The sequence below is a fragment of the Schistocerca piceifrons genome, unplaced genomic scaffold (assembly GCF_021461385.2).
Source record: "Schistocerca piceifrons isolate TAMUIC-IGC-003096 unplaced genomic scaffold, iqSchPice1.1 HiC_scaffold_386, whole genome shotgun sequence".
NCBI classification, from domain to species: domain Eukaryota; kingdom Metazoa; phylum Arthropoda; class Insecta; order Orthoptera; family Acrididae; genus Schistocerca; species Schistocerca piceifrons.
This window is the reverse complement of record NW_025728610.1, coordinates 1-18841: the sequence shown is the minus strand read 5'-3', so window position 1 is coordinate 18841 and position 18841 is coordinate 1. Positions and strand designations below refer to the sequence as shown.

At 51.6% G+C, this 18841-nt stretch overlaps 40 non-coding genes across 40 annotated transcripts; 8 read left to right on the top strand and 32 right to left on the bottom strand.

Moving 5' to 3' along the window:
• Positions 1-57: 57 nt before the first annotated feature.
• Positions 58-131, bottom strand: Trnai-aau. The gene has a single exon. It is a non-coding gene; the product is annotated as a tRNA-Ile (tRNA).
• A 229-nt stretch (positions 132-360) lies between these two features.
• Trnae-uuc lies at positions 361-432 on the bottom strand. The gene has a single exon. It is a non-coding gene; the product is annotated as a tRNA-Glu (tRNA).
• A 456-nt stretch (positions 433-888) lies between these two features.
• Positions 889-961, bottom strand: Trnam-cau. Its single transcript has one exon. It is a non-coding gene; the product is annotated as a tRNA-Met (tRNA).
• Positions 962-1256: 295 nt separating this feature from the next.
• On the bottom strand, positions 1257-1327 carry Trnag-gcc. The gene has a single exon. It is a non-coding gene; the product is annotated as a tRNA-Gly (tRNA).
• Positions 1328-1663: 336 nt separating this feature from the next.
• Positions 1664-1735, top strand: Trnag-ucc. The gene has a single exon. It is a non-coding gene; the product is annotated as a tRNA-Gly (tRNA).
• A 751-nt stretch (positions 1736-2486) lies between these two features.
• Trnai-aau lies at positions 2487-2560 on the bottom strand. Its single transcript has one exon. It is a non-coding gene; the product is annotated as a tRNA-Ile (tRNA).
• A 229-nt stretch (positions 2561-2789) lies between these two features.
• Positions 2790-2861, bottom strand: Trnae-uuc. The gene has a single exon. It is a non-coding gene; the product is annotated as a tRNA-Glu (tRNA).
• A 456-nt stretch (positions 2862-3317) lies between these two features.
• On the bottom strand, positions 3318-3390 carry Trnam-cau. The gene has a single exon. It is a non-coding gene; the product is annotated as a tRNA-Met (tRNA).
• Positions 3391-3685: 295 nt separating this feature from the next.
• Trnag-gcc lies at positions 3686-3756 on the bottom strand. Its single transcript has one exon. It is a non-coding gene; the product is annotated as a tRNA-Gly (tRNA).
• Positions 3757-4092: 336 nt separating this feature from the next.
• Trnag-ucc lies at positions 4093-4164 on the top strand. Its single transcript has one exon. It is a non-coding gene; the product is annotated as a tRNA-Gly (tRNA).
• A 752-nt stretch (positions 4165-4916) lies between these two features.
• Positions 4917-4990, bottom strand: Trnai-aau. The gene has a single exon. It is a non-coding gene; the product is annotated as a tRNA-Ile (tRNA).
• Positions 4991-5219: 229 nt separating this feature from the next.
• Trnae-uuc lies at positions 5220-5291 on the bottom strand. The gene has a single exon. It is a non-coding gene; the product is annotated as a tRNA-Glu (tRNA).
• A 456-nt stretch (positions 5292-5747) lies between these two features.
• Positions 5748-5820, bottom strand: Trnam-cau. The gene has a single exon. It is a non-coding gene; the product is annotated as a tRNA-Met (tRNA).
• A 295-nt stretch (positions 5821-6115) lies between these two features.
• Positions 6116-6186, bottom strand: Trnag-gcc. Its single transcript has one exon. It is a non-coding gene; the product is annotated as a tRNA-Gly (tRNA).
• A 336-nt stretch (positions 6187-6522) lies between these two features.
• Positions 6523-6594, top strand: Trnag-ucc. The gene has a single exon. It is a non-coding gene; the product is annotated as a tRNA-Gly (tRNA).
• A 752-nt stretch (positions 6595-7346) lies between these two features.
• Positions 7347-7420, bottom strand: Trnai-aau. Its single transcript has one exon. It is a non-coding gene; the product is annotated as a tRNA-Ile (tRNA).
• A 229-nt stretch (positions 7421-7649) lies between these two features.
• Positions 7650-7721, bottom strand: Trnae-uuc. The gene has a single exon. It is a non-coding gene; the product is annotated as a tRNA-Glu (tRNA).
• Positions 7722-8177: 456 nt separating this feature from the next.
• Positions 8178-8250, bottom strand: Trnam-cau. The gene has a single exon. It is a non-coding gene; the product is annotated as a tRNA-Met (tRNA).
• A 295-nt stretch (positions 8251-8545) lies between these two features.
• Trnag-gcc lies at positions 8546-8616 on the bottom strand. The gene has a single exon. It is a non-coding gene; the product is annotated as a tRNA-Gly (tRNA).
• A 336-nt stretch (positions 8617-8952) lies between these two features.
• Positions 8953-9024, top strand: Trnag-ucc. The gene has a single exon. It is a non-coding gene; the product is annotated as a tRNA-Gly (tRNA).
• Positions 9025-9775: 751 nt separating this feature from the next.
• Positions 9776-9849, bottom strand: Trnai-aau. The gene has a single exon. It is a non-coding gene; the product is annotated as a tRNA-Ile (tRNA).
• A 229-nt stretch (positions 9850-10078) lies between these two features.
• Positions 10079-10150, bottom strand: Trnae-uuc. Its single transcript has one exon. It is a non-coding gene; the product is annotated as a tRNA-Glu (tRNA).
• Positions 10151-10606: 456 nt separating this feature from the next.
• Trnam-cau lies at positions 10607-10679 on the bottom strand. Its single transcript has one exon. It is a non-coding gene; the product is annotated as a tRNA-Met (tRNA).
• Positions 10680-10974: 295 nt separating this feature from the next.
• Positions 10975-11045, bottom strand: Trnag-gcc. The gene has a single exon. It is a non-coding gene; the product is annotated as a tRNA-Gly (tRNA).
• Positions 11046-11381: 336 nt separating this feature from the next.
• Positions 11382-11453, top strand: Trnag-ucc. The gene has a single exon. It is a non-coding gene; the product is annotated as a tRNA-Gly (tRNA).
• Positions 11454-12205: 752 nt separating this feature from the next.
• On the bottom strand, positions 12206-12279 carry Trnai-aau. The gene has a single exon. It is a non-coding gene; the product is annotated as a tRNA-Ile (tRNA).
• Positions 12280-12508: 229 nt separating this feature from the next.
• Positions 12509-12580, bottom strand: Trnae-uuc. The gene has a single exon. It is a non-coding gene; the product is annotated as a tRNA-Glu (tRNA).
• A 456-nt stretch (positions 12581-13036) lies between these two features.
• Trnam-cau lies at positions 13037-13109 on the bottom strand. The gene has a single exon. It is a non-coding gene; the product is annotated as a tRNA-Met (tRNA).
• A 295-nt stretch (positions 13110-13404) lies between these two features.
• Positions 13405-13475, bottom strand: Trnag-gcc. The gene has a single exon. It is a non-coding gene; the product is annotated as a tRNA-Gly (tRNA).
• A 336-nt stretch (positions 13476-13811) lies between these two features.
• On the top strand, positions 13812-13883 carry Trnag-ucc. Its single transcript has one exon. It is a non-coding gene; the product is annotated as a tRNA-Gly (tRNA).
• A 751-nt stretch (positions 13884-14634) lies between these two features.
• Trnai-aau lies at positions 14635-14708 on the bottom strand. The gene has a single exon. It is a non-coding gene; the product is annotated as a tRNA-Ile (tRNA).
• A 229-nt stretch (positions 14709-14937) lies between these two features.
• Positions 14938-15009, bottom strand: Trnae-uuc. Its single transcript has one exon. It is a non-coding gene; the product is annotated as a tRNA-Glu (tRNA).
• Positions 15010-15465: 456 nt separating this feature from the next.
• Positions 15466-15538, bottom strand: Trnam-cau. Its single transcript has one exon. It is a non-coding gene; the product is annotated as a tRNA-Met (tRNA).
• Positions 15539-15833: 295 nt separating this feature from the next.
• Positions 15834-15904, bottom strand: Trnag-gcc. The gene has a single exon. It is a non-coding gene; the product is annotated as a tRNA-Gly (tRNA).
• A 336-nt stretch (positions 15905-16240) lies between these two features.
• Positions 16241-16312, top strand: Trnag-ucc. The gene has a single exon. It is a non-coding gene; the product is annotated as a tRNA-Gly (tRNA).
• Positions 16313-17063: 751 nt separating this feature from the next.
• Positions 17064-17137, bottom strand: Trnai-aau. The gene has a single exon. It is a non-coding gene; the product is annotated as a tRNA-Ile (tRNA).
• A 229-nt stretch (positions 17138-17366) lies between these two features.
• Positions 17367-17438, bottom strand: Trnae-uuc. The gene has a single exon. It is a non-coding gene; the product is annotated as a tRNA-Glu (tRNA).
• A 456-nt stretch (positions 17439-17894) lies between these two features.
• Positions 17895-17967, bottom strand: Trnam-cau. Its single transcript has one exon. It is a non-coding gene; the product is annotated as a tRNA-Met (tRNA).
• Positions 17968-18262: 295 nt separating this feature from the next.
• Trnag-gcc lies at positions 18263-18333 on the bottom strand. Its single transcript has one exon. It is a non-coding gene; the product is annotated as a tRNA-Gly (tRNA).
• Positions 18334-18669: 336 nt separating this feature from the next.
• Trnag-ucc lies at positions 18670-18741 on the top strand. The gene has a single exon. It is a non-coding gene; the product is annotated as a tRNA-Gly (tRNA).
• Positions 18742-18841: the final 100 nt, after the last annotated feature.

The window sequence follows — 18841 nt, the reverse complement described above, 5'->3', positions numbered from 1 at the left end:
GTTACCATACTTCCCCGCCGAAATCGGCGTTGCCTTTTTGAAAGAGTGAAATCGTAGTGGCCCGTGGGGGGATCGAACCCACGACCTTCGCGTTATTAGCACGACGCTCTAACCGACTGAGCTAACGGGCCTCGGGAATTGCTCTGCGTATTGCCATGTAACATTTCTATGGTAGCAGTCCAACAGTGGACCAGCGTCTCTTCTTCCTTTATTCCGCTGCTCGTAGTAATTTCATTGCGTGCCCGTTTCTCTCGACTGTTTTCAGCTGACGTTTATGAACCAGTAGCTATAATGCGAGGAGGACGTGAAACAGCCTTTCGCAGGGTCAAAACTTGTCGTGACTTTTGCCGAAAAATTCCGTTCCGGTACCGGGAATCGAACCCGGGCCTCCTGGGTGAAAGCCAGGTATCCTAGCCACTAGACCACACCGGACGCGCAAGTTTTACTCGGGGTTTACACCCGGTCCACTCGCTTTCCGTGTCGCACTTTCCCTGTTTGCGAGCATCTTTTCGCGCGCCCATGGCGAGGCGCGCATGGCAAAAGTCACAATTCATTGCTTTATGCCTCGTTGTTACAGCGGTAGGAGGAAAAGCAAAGCTGTAAGTAGTAATATTTATTTACTTATTTCGCAAGTAAATACCTGCTGCCTGTCATCGTACAGCAGGTCATACATTGTGTGACTTTACACGTTATATCGTACGAAATTCAGTATTATTACTAGTACTTTTTTCCTTGAAAATTTCACATAAGAACTGCAAGTAGTAATAACGGGAAGTAAACATTATCACGCTGAGTCGTTGAAGCCTTGAGGATAACAAAGTACAAAGTGTTTTGCTCCTTCGCAAACCCCAGAGCCGTCGATTTAGCTGTGGACGAAAGTAAATTAAATGCCCCGGGTGAGGATCGAACTCACGACCTTAAGATTATGAGACTTACGCGCTGCCTACTGCGCTACCGAGGCAGGTGATCGCCAGGCCTTCTGGAATCTCGGTAAGTACCAAATACCAGTGGTAGAGAGTCTGCACTTCCTGGCTCATTTTTTTCTGTTGCTACACGTGCATTCCCGGCGCGACAGGCAACTTGCGATGCTAGGCCGACGCCAGTATGTACAATAGCGCACAACAGTCCAAACGAGCAGTCGTGCGCGCTGCATGTTTGGTTATTCCCACACGGAAATCCCGCGGTTCATTCTCATGGCTCACGCAGTTCGAGTGCGAAAGACACGCAGCACCACTATCGGAGAAAAAACAAAATGATGCATCGGCCGGGAATCGAACCCGGGCCGCCCGCGTGGCAGGCGAGCATTCTACCACTGAACCACCGATGCTCAGCTAGTTCACAGCTTCCTGGTGCTTTCCGCGGCAGACGTCTGAGGGGAAAGTGGGACTGCCGTCCAGCGCCGTCGCATCCTCTCGAGAGAATGCTACACACGCTGAATCCTGAACTGCACTGCACTGCTTAAAAATGACGCCCGAACGCGATCGCCTAAGTACTCTTGCGGCGCACGCACGCGACGACTCTTGCCAAAGGACGCGAAATGTGCGTAGAGACGCTGTCTGGATGCGCTCGCCTACCCCGTAATGCGCCTACAGCTACGACCACCTTGAGCCGCCGCCGACAGGCGGGAAGCAGACACAGCGCGGCGTGCGCGGACGGAAACCGTGCGGTGGTGGTGTAATGGTCAGCATAGTTGCCTTCCAAGCAGTTGATCCGGGTTCGATTCCCGGCCACCGCAGCCGGCTTTTACTTTTGCGTATGAGTACTTTTGCCACGCGTCTTTAAATTAATGTTTCTTTCCCCCTCTTACTCGCTTTCATGCCACCCTATAGTGTGTGCGTCGATTCCCCTTGAGTCTCGACTTGTCTCGACTTTGCTCAGCTGACGCGAGAGCTGACGCTCTCCAATCGGCCTATATCAAGAGGACAAGCACGCGAAACGACTGAGAGAGGTATGGCGAGGCGGCCACCACATTACTTATGCCTCAAGTAAATACCTGCTGCCTGTTATCATGTATTGTCTGATGTTACATGTTCTGTCAGACAAATTCAGTTTTATTACTAGTACATTTCTTTTTTTTTTTTTTTTTCTTTGTTGAAAATTTTACAACACGCTCCTTCATTTCACTGTGGCCGCACGGCGCGACTTGGCATACCGAGAGGCAAAACGTGGCGCCAGTGCCCTTGACCGAATAGCGCTGCAGCTCCGAAACCGAAGAGGAAAGAGTAATACGAATTGAAACCGTCGGCAGTGCCCTGTGTTCGCAGGCGGTCACCCGCCCAAGCACTGACAACGCCCAGCTTCGCGCAGTAGCGGTGATCGGACGAGAAACTTTGTGTTCACCGTGCTGTGACCAGTGAAGTGTTTTAGCGCGTCCCGACAAGTCGCGTTCTGGTCCCCTATCAGCTCCCACACAATGTGACGACTTCTTTGTTACCATACTTCCCCGCCGAAATCGGCGTTGCCTTTTTGAAAGAGTGAAATCGTAGTGGCCCGTGGGGGGATCGAACCCACGACCTTCGCGTTATTAGCACGACGCTCTAACCGACTGAGCTAACGGGCCTCGGGAATTGCTCTGCGTATTGCCATGTAACATTTCTATGGTAGCAGTCCAACAGTGGACCAGCGTCTCTTCTTCCTTTATTCCGCTGCTCGTAGTAATTTCATTGCGTGCCCGTTTCTCTCGACTGTTTTCAGCTGACGTTTATGAACCAGTAGCTATAATGCGAGGAGGACGTGAAACAGCCTTTCGCAGGGTCAAAACTTGTCGTGACTTTTGCCGAAAAATTCCGTTCCGGTACCGGGAATCGAACCCGGGCCTCCTGGGTGAAAGCCAGGTATCCTAGCCACTAGACCACACCGGACGCGCAAGTTTTACTCGGGGTTTACACCCGGTCCACTCGCTTTCCGTGTCGCACTTTCCCTGTTTGCGAGCATCTTTTCGCGCGCCCATGGCGAGGCGCGCATGGCAAAAGTCACAATTCATTGCTTTATGCCTCGTTGTTACAGCGGTAGGAGGAAAAGCAAAGCTGTAAGTAGTAATATTTATTTACTTATTTCGCAAGTAAATACCTGCTGCCTGTCATCGTACAGCAGGTCATACATTGTGTGACTTTACACGTTATATCGTACGAAATTCAGTATTATTACTAGTACTTTTTTCCTTGAAAATTTCACATAAGAACTGCAAGTAGTAATAACGGGAAGTAAACATTATCACGCTGAGTCGTTGAAGCCTTGAGGATAACAAAGTACAAAGTGTTTTGCTCCTTCGCAAACCCCAGAGCCGTCGATTTAGCTGTGGACGAAAGTAAATTAAATGCCCCGGGTGAGGATCGAACTCACGACCTTAAGATTATGAGACTTACGCGCTGCCTACTGCGCTACCGAGGCAGGTGATCGCCAGGCCTTCTGGAATCTCGGTAAGTACCAAATACCAGTGGTAGAGAGTCTGCACTTCCTGGCTCATTTTTTTCTGTTGCTACACGTGCATTCCCGGCGCGACAGGCAACTTGCGATGCTAGGCCGACGCCAGTATGTACAATAGCGCACAACAGTCCAAACGAGCAGTCGTGCGCGCTGCATGTTTGGTTATTCCCACACGGAAATCCCGCGGTTCATTCTCATGGCTCACGCAGTTCGAGTGCGAAAGACACGCAGCACCACTATCGGAGAAAAAACAAAATGATGCATCGGCCGGGAATCGAACCCGGGCCGCCCGCGTGGCAGGCGAGCATTCTACCACTGAACCACCGATGCTCAGCTAGTTCACAGCTTCCTGGTGCTTTCCGCGGCAGACGTCTGAGGGGAAAGTGGGACTGCCGTCCAGCGCCGTCGCATCCTCTCGAGAGAATGCTACACACGCTGAATCCTGAACTGCACTGCACTGCTTAAAAATGACGCCCGAACGCGATCGCCTAAGTACTCTTGCGGCGCACGCACGCGACGACTCTTGCCAAAGGACGCGAAATGTGCGTAGAGACGCTGTCTGGATGCGCTCGCCTACCCCGTAATGCGCCTACAGCTACGACCACCTTGAGCCGCCGCCGACAGGCGGGAAGCAGACACAGCGCGGCGTGCGCGGACGGAAACCGTGCGGTGGTGGTGTAATGGTCAGCATAGTTGCCTTCCAAGCAGTTGATCCGGGTTCGATTCCCGGCCACCGCAGCCGGCTTTTACTTTTGCGTATGAGTACTTTTGCCACGCGTCTTTAAATTAATGTTTCTTTCCCCCTCTTACTCGCTTTCATGCCACCCTATAGTGTGTGCGTCGATTCCCCTTGAGTCTCGACTTGTCTCGACTTTGCTCAGCTGACGCGAGAGCTGACGCTCTCCAATCGGCCTATATCAAGAGGACAAGCACGCGAAACGACTGAGAGAGGTATGGCGAGGCGGCCACCACATTACTTATGCCTCAAGTAAATACCTGCTGCCTGTTATCATGTATTGTCTGATGTTACATGTTCTGTCAGACAAATTCAGTTTTATTACTAGTACATTTCTTTTTTTTTTTTTTTTTTCTTTGTTGAAAATTTTACAACACGCTCCTTCATTTCACTGTGGCCGCACGGCGCGACTTGGCATACCGAGAGGCAAAACGTGGCGCCAGTGCCCTTGACCGAATAGCGCTGCAGCTCCGAAACCGAAGAGGAAAGAGTAATACGAATTGAAACCGTCGGCAGTGCCCTGTGTTCGCAGGCGGTCACCCGCCCAAGCACTGACAACGCCCAGCTTCGCGCAGTAGCGGTGATCGGACGAGAAACTTTGTGTTCACCGTGCTGTGACCAGTGAAGTGTTTTAGCGCGTCCCGACAAGTCGCGTTCTGGTCCCCTATCAGCTCCCACACAATGTGACGACTTCTTTGTTACCATACTTCCCCGCCGAAATCGGCGTTGCCTTTTTGAAAGAGTGAAATCGTAGTGGCCCGTGGGGGGATCGAACCCACGACCTTCGCGTTATTAGCACGACGCTCTAACCGACTGAGCTAACGGGCCTCGGGAATTGCTCTGCGTATTGCCATGTAACATTTCTATGGTAGCAGTCCAACAGTGGACCAGCGTCTCTTCTTCCTTTATTCCGCTGCTCGTAGTAATTTCATTGCGTGCCCGTTTCTCTCGACTGTTTTCAGCTGACGTTTATGAACCAGTAGCTATAATGCGAGGAGGACGTGAAACAGCCTTTCGCAGGGTCAAAACTTGTCGTGACTTTTGCCGAAAAATTCCGTTCCGGTACCGGGAATCGAACCCGGGCCTCCTGGGTGAAAGCCAGGTATCCTAGCCACTAGACCACACCGGACGCGCAAGTTTTACTCGGGGTTTACACCCGGTCCACTCGCTTTCCGTGTCGCACTTTCCCTGTTTGCGAGCATCTTTTCGCGCGCCCATGGCGAGGCGCGCATGGCAAAAGTCACAATTCATTGCTTTATGCCTCGTTGTTACAGCGGTAGGAGGAAAAGCAAAGCTGTAAGTAGTAATATTTATTTACTTATTTCGCAAGTAAATACCTGCTGCCTGTCATCGTACAGCAGGTCATACATTGTGTGACTTTACACGTTATATCGTACGAAATTCAGTATTATTACTAGTACTTTTTTCCTTGAAAATTTCACATAAGAACTGCAAGTAGTAATAACGGGAAGTAAACATTATCACGCTGAGTCGTTGAAGCCTTGAGGATAACAAAGTACAAAGTGTTTTGCTCCTTCGCAAACCCCAGAGCCGTCGATTTAGCTGTGGACGAAAGTAAATTAAATGCCCCGGGTGAGGATCGAACTCACGACCTTAAGATTATGAGACTTACGCGCTGCCTACTGCGCTACCGAGGCAGGTGATCGCCAGGCCTTCTGGAATCTCGGTAAGTACCAAATACCAGTGGTAGAGAGTCTGCACTTCCTGGCTCATTTTTTTCTGTTGCTACACGTGCATTCCCGGCGCGACAGGCAACTTGCGATGCTAGGCCGACGCCAGTATGTACAATAGCGCACAACAGTCCAAACGAGCAGTCGTGCGCGCTGCATGTTTGGTTATTCCCACACGGAAATCCCGCGGTTCATTCTCATGGCTCACGCAGTTCGAGTGCGAAAGACACGCAGCACCACTATCGGAGAAAAAACAAAATGATGCATCGGCCGGGAATCGAACCCGGGCCGCCCGCGTGGCAGGCGAGCATTCTACCACTGAACCACCGATGCTCAGCTAGTTCACAGCTTCCTGGTGCTTTCCGCGGCAGACGTCTGAGGGGAAAGTGGGACTGCCGTCCAGCGCCGTCGCATCCTCTCGAGAGAATGCTACACACGCTGAATCCTGAACTGCACTGCACTGCTTAAAAATGACGCCCGAACGCGATCGCCTAAGTACTCTTGCGGCGCACGCACGCGACGACTCTTGCCAAAGGACGCGAAATGTGCGTAGAGACGCTGTCTGGATGCGCTCGCCTACCCCGTAATGCGCCTACAGCTACGACCACCTTGAGCCGCCGCCGACAGGCGGGAAGCAGACACAGCGCGGCGTGCGCGGACGGAAACCGTGCGGTGGTGGTGTAATGGTCAGCATAGTTGCCTTCCAAGCAGTTGATCCGGGTTCGATTCCCGGCCACCGCAGCCGGCTTTTACTTTTGCGTATGAGTACTTTTGCCACGCGTCTTTAAATTAATGTTTCTTTCCCCCTCTTACTCGCTTTCATGCCACCCTATAGTGTGTGCGTCGATTCCCCTTGAGTCTCGACTTGTCTCGACTTTGCTCAGCTGACGCGAGAGCTGACGCTCTCCAATCGGCCTATATCAAGAGGACAAGCACGCGAAACGACTGAGAGAGGTATGGCGAGGCGGCCACCACATTACTTATGCCTCAAGTAAATACCTGCTGCCTGTTATCATGTATTGTCTGATGTTACATGTTCTGTCAGACAAATTCAGTTTTATTACTAGTACATTTCTTTTTTTTTTTTTTTTTTCTTTGTTGAAAATTTTACAACACGCTCCTTCATTTCACTGTGGCCGCACGGCGCGACTTGGCATACCGAGAGGCAAAACGTGGCGCCAGTGCCCTTGACCGAATAGCGCTGCAGCTCCGAAACCGAAGAGGAAAGAGTAATACGAATTGAAACCGTCGGCAGTGCCCTGTGTTCGCAGGCGGTCACCCGCCCAAGCACTGACAACGCCCAGCTTCGCGCAGTAGCGGTGATCGGACGAGAAACTTTGTGTTCACCGTGCTGTGACCAGTGAAGTGTTTTAGCGCGTCCCGACAAGTCGCGTTCTGGTCCCCTATCAGCTCCCACACAATGTGACGACTTCTTTGTTACCATACTTCCCCGCCGAAATCGGCGTTGCCTTTTTGAAAGAGTGAAATCGTAGTGGCCCGTGGGGGGATCGAACCCACGACCTTCGCGTTATTAGCACGACGCTCTAACCGACTGAGCTAACGGGCCTCGGGAATTGCTCTGCGTATTGCCATGTAACATTTCTATGGTAGCAGTCCAACAGTGGACCAGCGTCTCTTCTTCCTTTATTCCGCTGCTCGTAGTAATTTCATTGCGTGCCCGTTTCTCTCGACTGTTTTCAGCTGACGTTTATGAACCAGTAGCTATAATGCGAGGAGGACGTGAAACAGCCTTTCGCAGGGTCAAAACTTGTCGTGACTTTTGCCGAAAAATTCCGTTCCGGTACCGGGAATCGAACCCGGGCCTCCTGGGTGAAAGCCAGGTATCCTAGCCACTAGACCACACCGGACGCGCAAGTTTTACTCGGGGTTTACACCCGGTCCACTCGCTTTCCGTGTCGCACTTTCCCTGTTTGCGAGCATCTTTTCGCGCGCCCATGGCGAGGCGCGCATGGCAAAAGTCACAATTCATTGCTTTATGCCTCGTTGTTACAGCGGTAGGAGGAAAAGCAAAGCTGTAAGTAGTAATATTTATTTACTTATTTCGCAAGTAAATACCTGCTGCCTGTCATCGTACAGCAGGTCATACATTGTGTGACTTTACACGTTATATCGTACGAAATTCAGTATTATTACTAGTACTTTTTTCCTTGAAAATTTCACATAAGAACTGCAAGTAGTAATAACGGGAAGTAAACATTATCACGCTGAGTCGTTGAAGCCTTGAGGATAACAAAGTACAAAGTGTTTTGCTCCTTCGCAAACCCCAGAGCCGTCGATTTAGCTGTGGACGAAAGTAAATTAAATGCCCCGGGTGAGGATCGAACTCACGACCTTAAGATTATGAGACTTACGCGCTGCCTACTGCGCTACCGAGGCAGGTGATCGCCAGGCCTTCTGGAATCTCGGTAAGTACCAAATACCAGTGGTAGAGAGTCTGCACTTCCTGGCTCATTTTTTTCTGTTGCTACACGTGCATTCCCGGCGCGACAGGCAACTTGCGATGCTAGGCCGACGCCAGTATGTACAATAGCGCACAACAGTCCAAACGAGCAGTCGTGCGCGCTGCATGTTTGGTTATTCCCACACGGAAATCCCGCGGTTCATTCTCATGGCTCACGCAGTTCGAGTGCGAAAGACACGCAGCACCACTATCGGAGAAAAAACAAAATGATGCATCGGCCGGGAATCGAACCCGGGCCGCCCGCGTGGCAGGCGAGCATTCTACCACTGAACCACCGATGCTCAGCTAGTTCACAGCTTCCTGGTGCTTTCCGCGGCAGACGTCTGAGGGGAAAGTGGGACTGCCGTCCAGCGCCGTCGCATCCTCTCGAGAGAATGCTACACACGCTGAATCCTGAACTGCACTGCACTGCTTAAAAATGACGCCCGAACGCGATCGCCTAAGTACTCTTGCGGCGCACGCACGCGACGACTCTTGCCAAAGGACGCGAAATGTGCGTAGAGACGCTGTCTGGATGCGCTCGCCTACCCCGTAATGCGCCTACAGCTACGACCACCTTGAGCCGCCGCCGACAGGCGGGAAGCAGACACAGCGCGGCGTGCGCGGACGGAAACCGTGCGGTGGTGGTGTAATGGTCAGCATAGTTGCCTTCCAAGCAGTTGATCCGGGTTCGATTCCCGGCCACCGCAGCCGGCTTTTACTTTTGCGTATGAGTACTTTTGCCACGCGTCTTTAAATTAATGTTTCTTTCCCCCTCTTACTCGCTTTCATGCCACCCTATAGTGTGTGCGTCGATTCCCCTTGAGTCTCGACTTGTCTCGACTTTGCTCAGCTGACGCGAGAGCTGACGCTCTCCAATCGGCCTATATCAAGAGGACAAGCACGCGAAACGACTGAGAGAGGTATGGCGAGGCGGCCACCACATTACTTATGCCTCAAGTAAATACCTGCTGCCTGTTATCATGTATTGTCTGATGTTACATGTTCTGTCAGACAAATTCAGTTTTATTACTAGTACATTTCTTTTTTTTTTTTTTTTTCTTTGTTGAAAATTTTACAACACGCTCCTTCATTTCACTGTGGCCGCACGGCGCGACTTGGCATACCGAGAGGCAAAACGTGGCGCCAGTGCCCTTGACCGAATAGCGCTGCAGCTCCGAAACCGAAGAGGAAAGAGTAATACGAATTGAAACCGTCGGCAGTGCCCTGTGTTCGCAGGCGGTCACCCGCCCAAGCACTGACAACGCCCAGCTTCGCGCAGTAGCGGTGATCGGACGAGAAACTTTGTGTTCACCGTGCTGTGACCAGTGAAGTGTTTTAGCGCGTCCCGACAAGTCGCGTTCTGGTCCCCTATCAGCTCCCACACAATGTGACGACTTCTTTGTTACCATACTTCCCCGCCGAAATCGGCGTTGCCTTTTTGAAAGAGTGAAATCGTAGTGGCCCGTGGGGGGATCGAACCCACGACCTTCGCGTTATTAGCACGACGCTCTAACCGACTGAGCTAACGGGCCTCGGGAATTGCTCTGCGTATTGCCATGTAACATTTCTATGGTAGCAGTCCAACAGTGGACCAGCGTCTCTTCTTCCTTTATTCCGCTGCTCGTAGTAATTTCATTGCGTGCCCGTTTCTCTCGACTGTTTTCAGCTGACGTTTATGAACCAGTAGCTATAATGCGAGGAGGACGTGAAACAGCCTTTCGCAGGGTCAAAACTTGTCGTGACTTTTGCCGAAAAATTCCGTTCCGGTACCGGGAATCGAACCCGGGCCTCCTGGGTGAAAGCCAGGTATCCTAGCCACTAGACCACACCGGACGCGCAAGTTTTACTCGGGGTTTACACCCGGTCCACTCGCTTTCCGTGTCGCACTTTCCCTGTTTGCGAGCATCTTTTCGCGCGCCCATGGCGAGGCGCGCATGGCAAAAGTCACAATTCATTGCTTTATGCCTCGTTGTTACAGCGGTAGGAGGAAAAGCAAAGCTGTAAGTAGTAATATTTATTTACTTATTTCGCAAGTAAATACCTGCTGCCTGTCATCGTACAGCAGGTCATACATTGTGTGACTTTACACGTTATATCGTACGAAATTCAGTATTATTACTAGTACTTTTTTCCTTGAAAATTTCACATAAGAACTGCAAGTAGTAATAACGGGAAGTAAACATTATCACGCTGAGTCGTTGAAGCCTTGAGGATAACAAAGTACAAAGTGTTTTGCTCCTTCGCAAACCCCAGAGCCGTCGATTTAGCTGTGGACGAAAGTAAATTAAATGCCCCGGGTGAGGATCGAACTCACGACCTTAAGATTATGAGACTTACGCGCTGCCTACTGCGCTACCGAGGCAGGTGATCGCCAGGCCTTCTGGAATCTCGGTAAGTACCAAATACCAGTGGTAGAGAGTCTGCACTTCCTGGCTCATTTTTTTCTGTTGCTACACGTGCATTCCCGGCGCGACAGGCAACTTGCGATGCTAGGCCGACGCCAGTATGTACAATAGCGCACAACAGTCCAAACGAGCAGTCGTGCGCGCTGCATGTTTGGTTATTCCCACACGGAAATCCCGCGGTTCATTCTCATGGCTCACGCAGTTCGAGTGCGAAAGACACGCAGCACCACTATCGGAGAAAAAACAAAATGATGCATCGGCCGGGAATCGAACCCGGGCCGCCCGCGTGGCAGGCGAGCATTCTACCACTGAACCACCGATGCTCAGCTAGTTCACAGCTTCCTGGTGCTTTCCGCGGCAGACGTCTGAGGGGAAAGTGGGACTGCCGTCCAGCGCCGTCGCATCCTCTCGAGAGAATGCTACACACGCTGAATCCTGAACTGCACTGCACTGCTTAAAAATGACGCCCGAACGCGATCGCCTAAGTACTCTTGCGGCGCACGCACGCGACGACTCTTGCCAAAGGACGCGAAATGTGCGTAGAGACGCTGTCTGGATGCGCTCGCCTACCCCGTAATGCGCCTACAGCTACGACCACCTTGAGCCGCCGCCGACAGGCGGGAAGCAGACACAGCGCGGCGTGCGCGGACGGAAACCGTGCGGTGGTGGTGTAATGGTCAGCATAGTTGCCTTCCAAGCAGTTGATCCGGGTTCGATTCCCGGCCACCGCAGCCGGCTTTTACTTTTGCGTATGAGTACTTTTGCCACGCGTCTTTAAATTAATGTTTCTTTCCCCCTCTTACTCGCTTTCATGCCACCCTATAGTGTGTGCGTCGATTCCCCTTGAGTCTCGACTTGTCTCGACTTTGCTCAGCTGACGCGAGAGCTGACGCTCTCCAATCGGCCTATATCAAGAGGACAAGCACGCGAAACGACTGAGAGAGGTATGGCGAGGCGGCCACCACATTACTTATGCCTCAAGTAAATACCTGCTGCCTGTTATCATGTATTGTCTGATGTTACATGTTCTGTCAGACAAATTCAGTTTTATTACTAGTACATTTCTTTTTTTTTTTTTTTTTTCTTTGTTGAAAATTTTACAACACGCTCCTTCATTTCACTGTGGCCGCACGGCGCGACTTGGCATACCGAGAGGCAAAACGTGGCGCCAGTGCCCTTGACCGAATAGCGCTGCAGCTCCGAAACCGAAGAGGAAAGAGTAATACGAATTGAAACCGTCGGCAGTGCCCTGTGTTCGCAGGCGGTCACCCGCCCAAGCACTGACAACGCCCAGCTTCGCGCAGTAGCGGTGATCGGACGAGAAACTTTGTGTTCACCGTGCTGTGACCAGTGAAGTGTTTTAGCGCGTCCCGACAAGTCGCGTTCTGGTCCCCTATCAGCTCCCACACAATGTGACGACTTCTTTGTTACCATACTTCCCCGCCGAAATCGGCGTTGCCTTTTTGAAAGAGTGAAATCGTAGTGGCCCGTGGGGGGATCGAACCCACGACCTTCGCGTTATTAGCACGACGCTCTAACCGACTGAGCTAACGGGCCTCGGGAATTGCTCTGCGTATTGCCATGTAACATTTCTATGGTAGCAGTCCAACAGTGGACCAGCGTCTCTTCTTCCTTTATTCCGCTGCTCGTAGTAATTTCATTGCGTGCCCGTTTCTCTCGACTGTTTTCAGCTGACGTTTATGAACCAGTAGCTATAATGCGAGGAGGACGTGAAACAGCCTTTCGCAGGGTCAAAACTTGTCGTGACTTTTGCCGAAAAATTCCGTTCCGGTACCGGGAATCGAACCCGGGCCTCCTGGGTGAAAGCCAGGTATCCTAGCCACTAGACCACACCGGACGCGCAAGTTTTACTCGGGGTTTACACCCGGTCCACTCGCTTTCCGTGTCGCACTTTCCCTGTTTGCGAGCATCTTTTCGCGCGCCCATGGCGAGGCGCGCATGGCAAAAGTCACAATTCATTGCTTTATGCCTCGTTGTTACAGCGGTAGGAGGAAAAGCAAAGCTGTAAGTAGTAATATTTATTTACTTATTTCGCAAGTAAATACCTGCTGCCTGTCATCGTACAGCAGGTCATACATTGTGTGACTTTACACGTTATATCGTACGAAATTCAGTATTATTACTAGTACTTTTTTCCTTGAAAATTTCACATAAGAACTGCAAGTAGTAATAACGGGAAGTAAACATTATCACGCTGAGTCGTTGAAGCCTTGAGGATAACAAAGTACAAAGTGTTTTGCTCCTTCGCAAACCCCAGAGCCGTCGATTTAGCTGTGGACGAAAGTAAATTAAATGCCCCGGGTGAGGATCGAACTCACGACCTTAAGATTATGAGACTTACGCGCTGCCTACTGCGCTACCGAGGCAGGTGATCGCCAGGCCTTCTGGAATCTCGGTAAGTACCAAATACCAGTGGTAGAGAGTCTGCACTTCCTGGCTCATTTTTTTCTGTTGCTACACGTGCATTCCCGGCGCGACAGGCAACTTGCGATGCTAGGCCGACGCCAGTATGTACAATAGCGCACAACAGTCCAAACGAGCAGTCGTGCGCGCTGCATGTTTGGTTATTCCCACACGGAAATCCCGCGGTTCATTCTCATGGCTCACGCAGTTCGAGTGCGAAAGACACGCAGCACCACTATCGGAGAAAAAACAAAATGATGCATCGGCCGGGAATCGAACCCGGGCCGCCCGCGTGGCAGGCGAGCATTCTACCACTGAACCACCGATGCTCAGCTAGTTCACAGCTTCCTGGTGCTTTCCGCGGCAGACGTCTGAGGGGAAAGTGGGACTGCCGTCCAGCGCCGTCGCATCCTCTCGAGAGAATGCTACACACGCTGAATCCTGAACTGCACTGCACTGCTTAAAAATGACGCCCGAACGCGATCGCCTAAGTACTCTTGCGGCGCACGCACGCGACGACTCTTGCCAAAGGACGCGAAATGTGCGTAGAGACGCTGTCTGGATGCGCTCGCCTACCCCGTAATGCGCCTACAGCTACGACCACCTTGAGCCGCCGCCGACAGGCGGGAAGCAGACACAGCGCGGCGTGCGCGGACGGAAACCGTGCGGTGGTGGTGTAATGGTCAGCATAGTTGCCTTCCAAGCAGTTGATCCGGGTTCGATTCCCGGCCACCGCAGCCGGCTTTTACTTTTGCGTATGAGTACTTTTGCCACGCGTCTTTAAATTAATGTTTCTTTCCCCCTCTTACTCGCTTTCATGCCACCCTATAGTGTGTGCGTCGATTCCCCTTGAGTCTCGACTTGTCTCGACTTTGCTCAGCTGACGCGAGAGCTGACGCTCTCCAATCGGCCTATATCAAGAGGACAAGCACGCGAAACGACTGAGAGAGGTATGGCGAGGCGGCCACCACATTACTTATGCCTCAAGTAAATACCTGCTGCCTGTTATCATGTATTGTCTGATGTTACATGTTCTGTCAGACAAATTCAGTTTTATTACTAGTACATTTCTTTTTTTTTTTTTTTTTCTTTGTTGAAAATTTTACAACACGCTCCTTCATTTCACTGTGGCCGCACGGCGCGACTTGGCATACCGAGAGGCAAAACGTGGCGCCAGTGCCCTTGACCGAATAGCGCTGCAGCTCCGAAACCGAAGAGGAAAGAGTAATACGAATTGAAACCGTCGGCAGTGCCCTGTGTTCGCAGGCGGTCACCCGCCCAAGCACTGACAACGCCCAGCTTCGCGCAGTAGCGGTGATCGGACGAGAAACTTTGTGTTCACCGTGCTGTGACCAGTGAAGTGTTTTAGCGCGTCCCGACAAGTCGCGTTCTGGTCCCCTATCAGCTCCCACACAATGTGACGACTTCTTTGTTACCATACTTCCCCGCCGAAATCGGCGTTGCCTTTTTGAAAGAGTGAAATCGTAGTGGCCCGTGGGGGGATCGAACCCACGACCTTCGCGTTATTAGCACGACGCTCTAACCGACTGAGCTAACGGGCCTCGGGAATTGCTCTGCGTATTGCCATGTAACATTTCTATGGTAGCAGTCCAACAGTGGACCAGCGTCTCTTCTTCCTTTATTCCGCTGCTCGTAGTAATTTCATTGCGTGCCCGTTTCTCTCGACTGTTTTCAGCTGACGTTTATGAACCAGTAGCTATAATGCGAGGAGGACGTGAAACAGCCTTTCGCAGGGTCAAAACTTGTCGTGACTTTTGCCGAAAAATTCCGTTCCGGTACCGGGAATCGAACCCGGGCCTCCTGGGTGAAAGCCAGGTATCCTAGCCACTAGACCACACCGGACGCGCAAGTTTTACTCGGGGTTTACACCCGGTCCACTCGCTTTCCGTGTCGCACTTTCCCTGTTTGCGAGCATCTTTTCGCGCGCCCATGGCGAGGCGCGCATGGCAAAAGTCACAATTCATTGCTTTATGCCTCGTTGTTACAGCGGTAGGAGGAAAAGCAAAGCTGTAAGTAGTAATATTTATTTACTTATTTCGCAAGTAAATACCTGCTGCCTGTCATCGTACAGCAGGTCATACATTGTGTGACTTTACACGTTATATCGTACGAAATTCAGTATTATTACTAGTACTTTTTTCCTTGAAAATTTCACATAAGAACTGCAAGTAGTAATAACGGGAAGTAAACATTATCACGCTGAGTCGTTGAAGCCTTGAGGATAACAAAGTACAAAGTGTTTTGCTCCTTCGCAAACCCCAGAGCCGTCGATTTAGCTGTGGACGAAAGTAAATTAAATGCCCCGGGTGAGGATCGAACTCACGACCTTAAGATTATGAGACTTACGCGCTGCCTACTGCGCTACCGAGGCAGGTGATCGCCAGGCCTTCTGGAATCTCGGTAAGTACCAAATACCAGTGGTAGAGAGTCTGCACTTCCTGGCTCATTTTTTTCTGTTGCTACACGTGCATTCCCGGCGCGACAGGCAACTTGCGATGCTAGGCCGACGCCAGTATGTACAATAGCGCACAACAGTCCAAACGAGCAGTCGTGCGCGCTGCATGTTTGGTTATTCCCACACGGAAATCCCGCGGTTCATTCTCATGGCTCACGCAGTTCGAGTGCGAAAGACACGCAGCACCACTATCGGAGAAAAAACAAAATGATGCATCGGCCGGGAATCGAACCCGGGCCGCCCGCGTGGCAGGCGAGCATTCTACCACTGAACCACCGATGCTCAGCTAGTTCACAGCTTCCTGGTGCTTTCCGCGGCAGACGTCTGAGGGGAAAGTGGGACTGCCGTCCAGCGCCGTCGCATCCTCTCGAGAGAATGCTACACACGCTGAATCCTGAACTGCACTGCACTGCTTAAAAATGACGCCCGAACGCGATCGCCTAAGTACTCTTGCGGCGCACGCACGCGACGACTCTTGCCAAAGGACGCGAAATGTGCGTAGAGACGCTGTCTGGATGCGCTCGCCTACCCCGTAATGCGCCTACAGCTACGACCACCTTGAGCCGCCGCCGACAGGCGGGAAGCAGACACAGCGCGGCGTGCGCGGACGGAAACCGTGCGGTGGTGGTGTAATGGTCAGCATAGTTGCCTTCCAAGCAGTTGATCCGGGTTCGATTCCCGGCCACCGCAGCCGGCTTTTACTTTTGCGTATGAGTACTTTTGCCACGCGTCTTTAAATTAATGTTTCTTTCCCCCTCTTACTCGCTTTCATGCCACCCTATAGTGTGTGCGTCGATTCCCCTTGAGTCTCGACTTGTCTCGACTTTGCTCAGCTGACGCGAGAGCTGACGCTCTCCAATCGGCCTATATCAAGAGGACAAGCACGCGAAACGACTGAGAGAGGTATGGCGAGGCGGCCACCACATTACTTATGCCTCAAGTAAATACCTGCTGCCTGTTATCATGTATTGTCTGATGTTACATGTTCTGTCAGACAAATTCAGTTTTATTACTAGTACATTTCTTTTTTTTTTTTTTTTTCTTTGTTGAAAATTTTACAACACGCTCCTTCATTTCACTGTGGCCGCACGGCGCGACTTGGCATACCGAGAGGCAAAACGTGGCGCCAGTGCCCTTGACCGAATAGCGCTGCAGCTCCGAAACCGAAGAGGAAAGAGTAATACGAATTGAAACCGTCGGCAGTGCCCTGTGTTCGCAGGCGGTCACCCGCCCAAGCACTGACAACGCCCAGCTTCGCGCAGTAGCGGTGATCGGACGAGAAACTTTGTGTTCACCGTGCTGTGACCAGTGAAGTGTTTTAGCGCGTCCCGACAAGTCGCGTTCTGGTCCCCTATCAGCTCCCACACAATGTGACGACTTCTTTGTTACCATACTTCCCCGCCGAAATCGGCGTTGCCTTTTTGAAAGAGTGAAATCGTAGTGGCCCGTGGGGGGATCGAACCCACGACCTTCGCGTTATTAGCACGACGCTCTAACCGACTGAGCTAACGGGCCTCGGGAATTGCTCTGCGTATTGCCATGTAACATTTCTATGGTAGCAGTCCAACAGTGGACCAGCGTCTCTTCTTCCTTTATTCCGCTGCTCGTAGTAATTTCATTGCGTGCCCGTTTCTCTCGACTGTTTTCAGCTGACGTTTATGAACCAGTAGCTATAATGCGAGGAGGACGTGAAACAGCCTTTCGCAGGGTCAAAACTTGTCGTGACTTTTGCCGAAAAATTCCGTTCCGGTACCGGGAATCGAACCCGGGCCTCCTGGGTGAAAGCCAGGTATCCTAGCCACTAGACCACACCGGACGCGCAAGTTTTACTCGGGGTTTACACCCGGTCCACTCGCTTTCCGTGTCGCACTTTCCCTGTTTGCGAGCATCTTTTCGCGCGCCCATGGCGAGGCGCGCATGGCAAAAGTCACAATTCATTGCTTTATGCCTCGTTGTTACAGCGGTAGGAGGAAAAGCAAAGCTGTAAGTAGTAATATTTATTTACTTATTTCGCAAGTAAATACCTGCTGCCTGTCATCGTACAGCAGGTCATACATTGTGTGACTTTACACGTTATATCGTACGAAATTCAGTATTATTACTAGTACTTTTTTCCTTGAAAATTTCACATAAGAACTGCAAGTAGTAATAACGGGAAGTAAACATTATCACGCTGAGTCGTTGAAGCCTTGAGGATAACAAAGTACAAAGTGTTTTGCTCCTTCGCAAACCCCAGAGCCGTCGATTTAGCTGTGGACGAAAGTAAATTAAATGCCCCGGGTGAGGATCGAACTCACGACCTTAAGATTATGAGACTTACGCGCTGCCTACTGCGCTACCGAGGCAGGTGATCGCCAGGCCTTCTGGAATCTCGGTAAGTACCAAATACCAGTGGTAGAGAGTCTGCACTTCCTGGCTCATTTTTTTCTGTTGCTACACGTGCATTCCCGGCGCGACAGGCAACTTGCGATGCTAGGCCGACGCCAGTATGTACAATAGCGCACAACAGTCCAAACGAGCAGTCGTGCGCGCTGCATGTTTGGTTATTCCCACACGGAAATCCCGCGGTTCATTCTCATGGCTCACGCAGTTCGAGTGCGAAAGACACGCAGCACCACTATCGGAGAAAAAACAAAATGATGCATCGGCCGGGAATCGAACCCGGGCCGCCCGCGTGGCAGGCGAGCATTCTACCACTGAACCACCGATGCTCAGCTAGTTCACAGCTTCCTGGTGCTTTCCGCGGCAGACGTCTGAGGGGAAAGTGGGACTGCCGTCCAGCGCCGTCGCATCCTCTCGAGAGAATGCTACACACGCTGAATCCTGAACTGCACTGCACTGCTTAAAAATGACGCCCGAACGCGATCGCCTAAGTACTCTTGCGGCGCACGCACGCGACGACTCTTGCCAAAGGACGCGAAATGTGCGTAGAGACGCTGTCTGGATGCGCTCGCCTACCCCGTAATGCGCCTACAGCTACGACCACCTTGAGCCGCCGCCGACAGGCGGGAAGCAGACACAGCGCGGCGTGCGCGGACGGAAACCGTGCGGTGGTGGTGTAATGGTCAGCATAGTTGCCTTCCAAGCAGTTGATCCGGGTTCGATTCCCGGCCACCGCAGCCGGCTTTTACTTTTGCGTATGAGTACTTTTGCCACGCGTCTTTAAATTAATGTTTCTTTCCCCCTCTTACTCGCTTTCATGCCACCCTATAGTGTGTG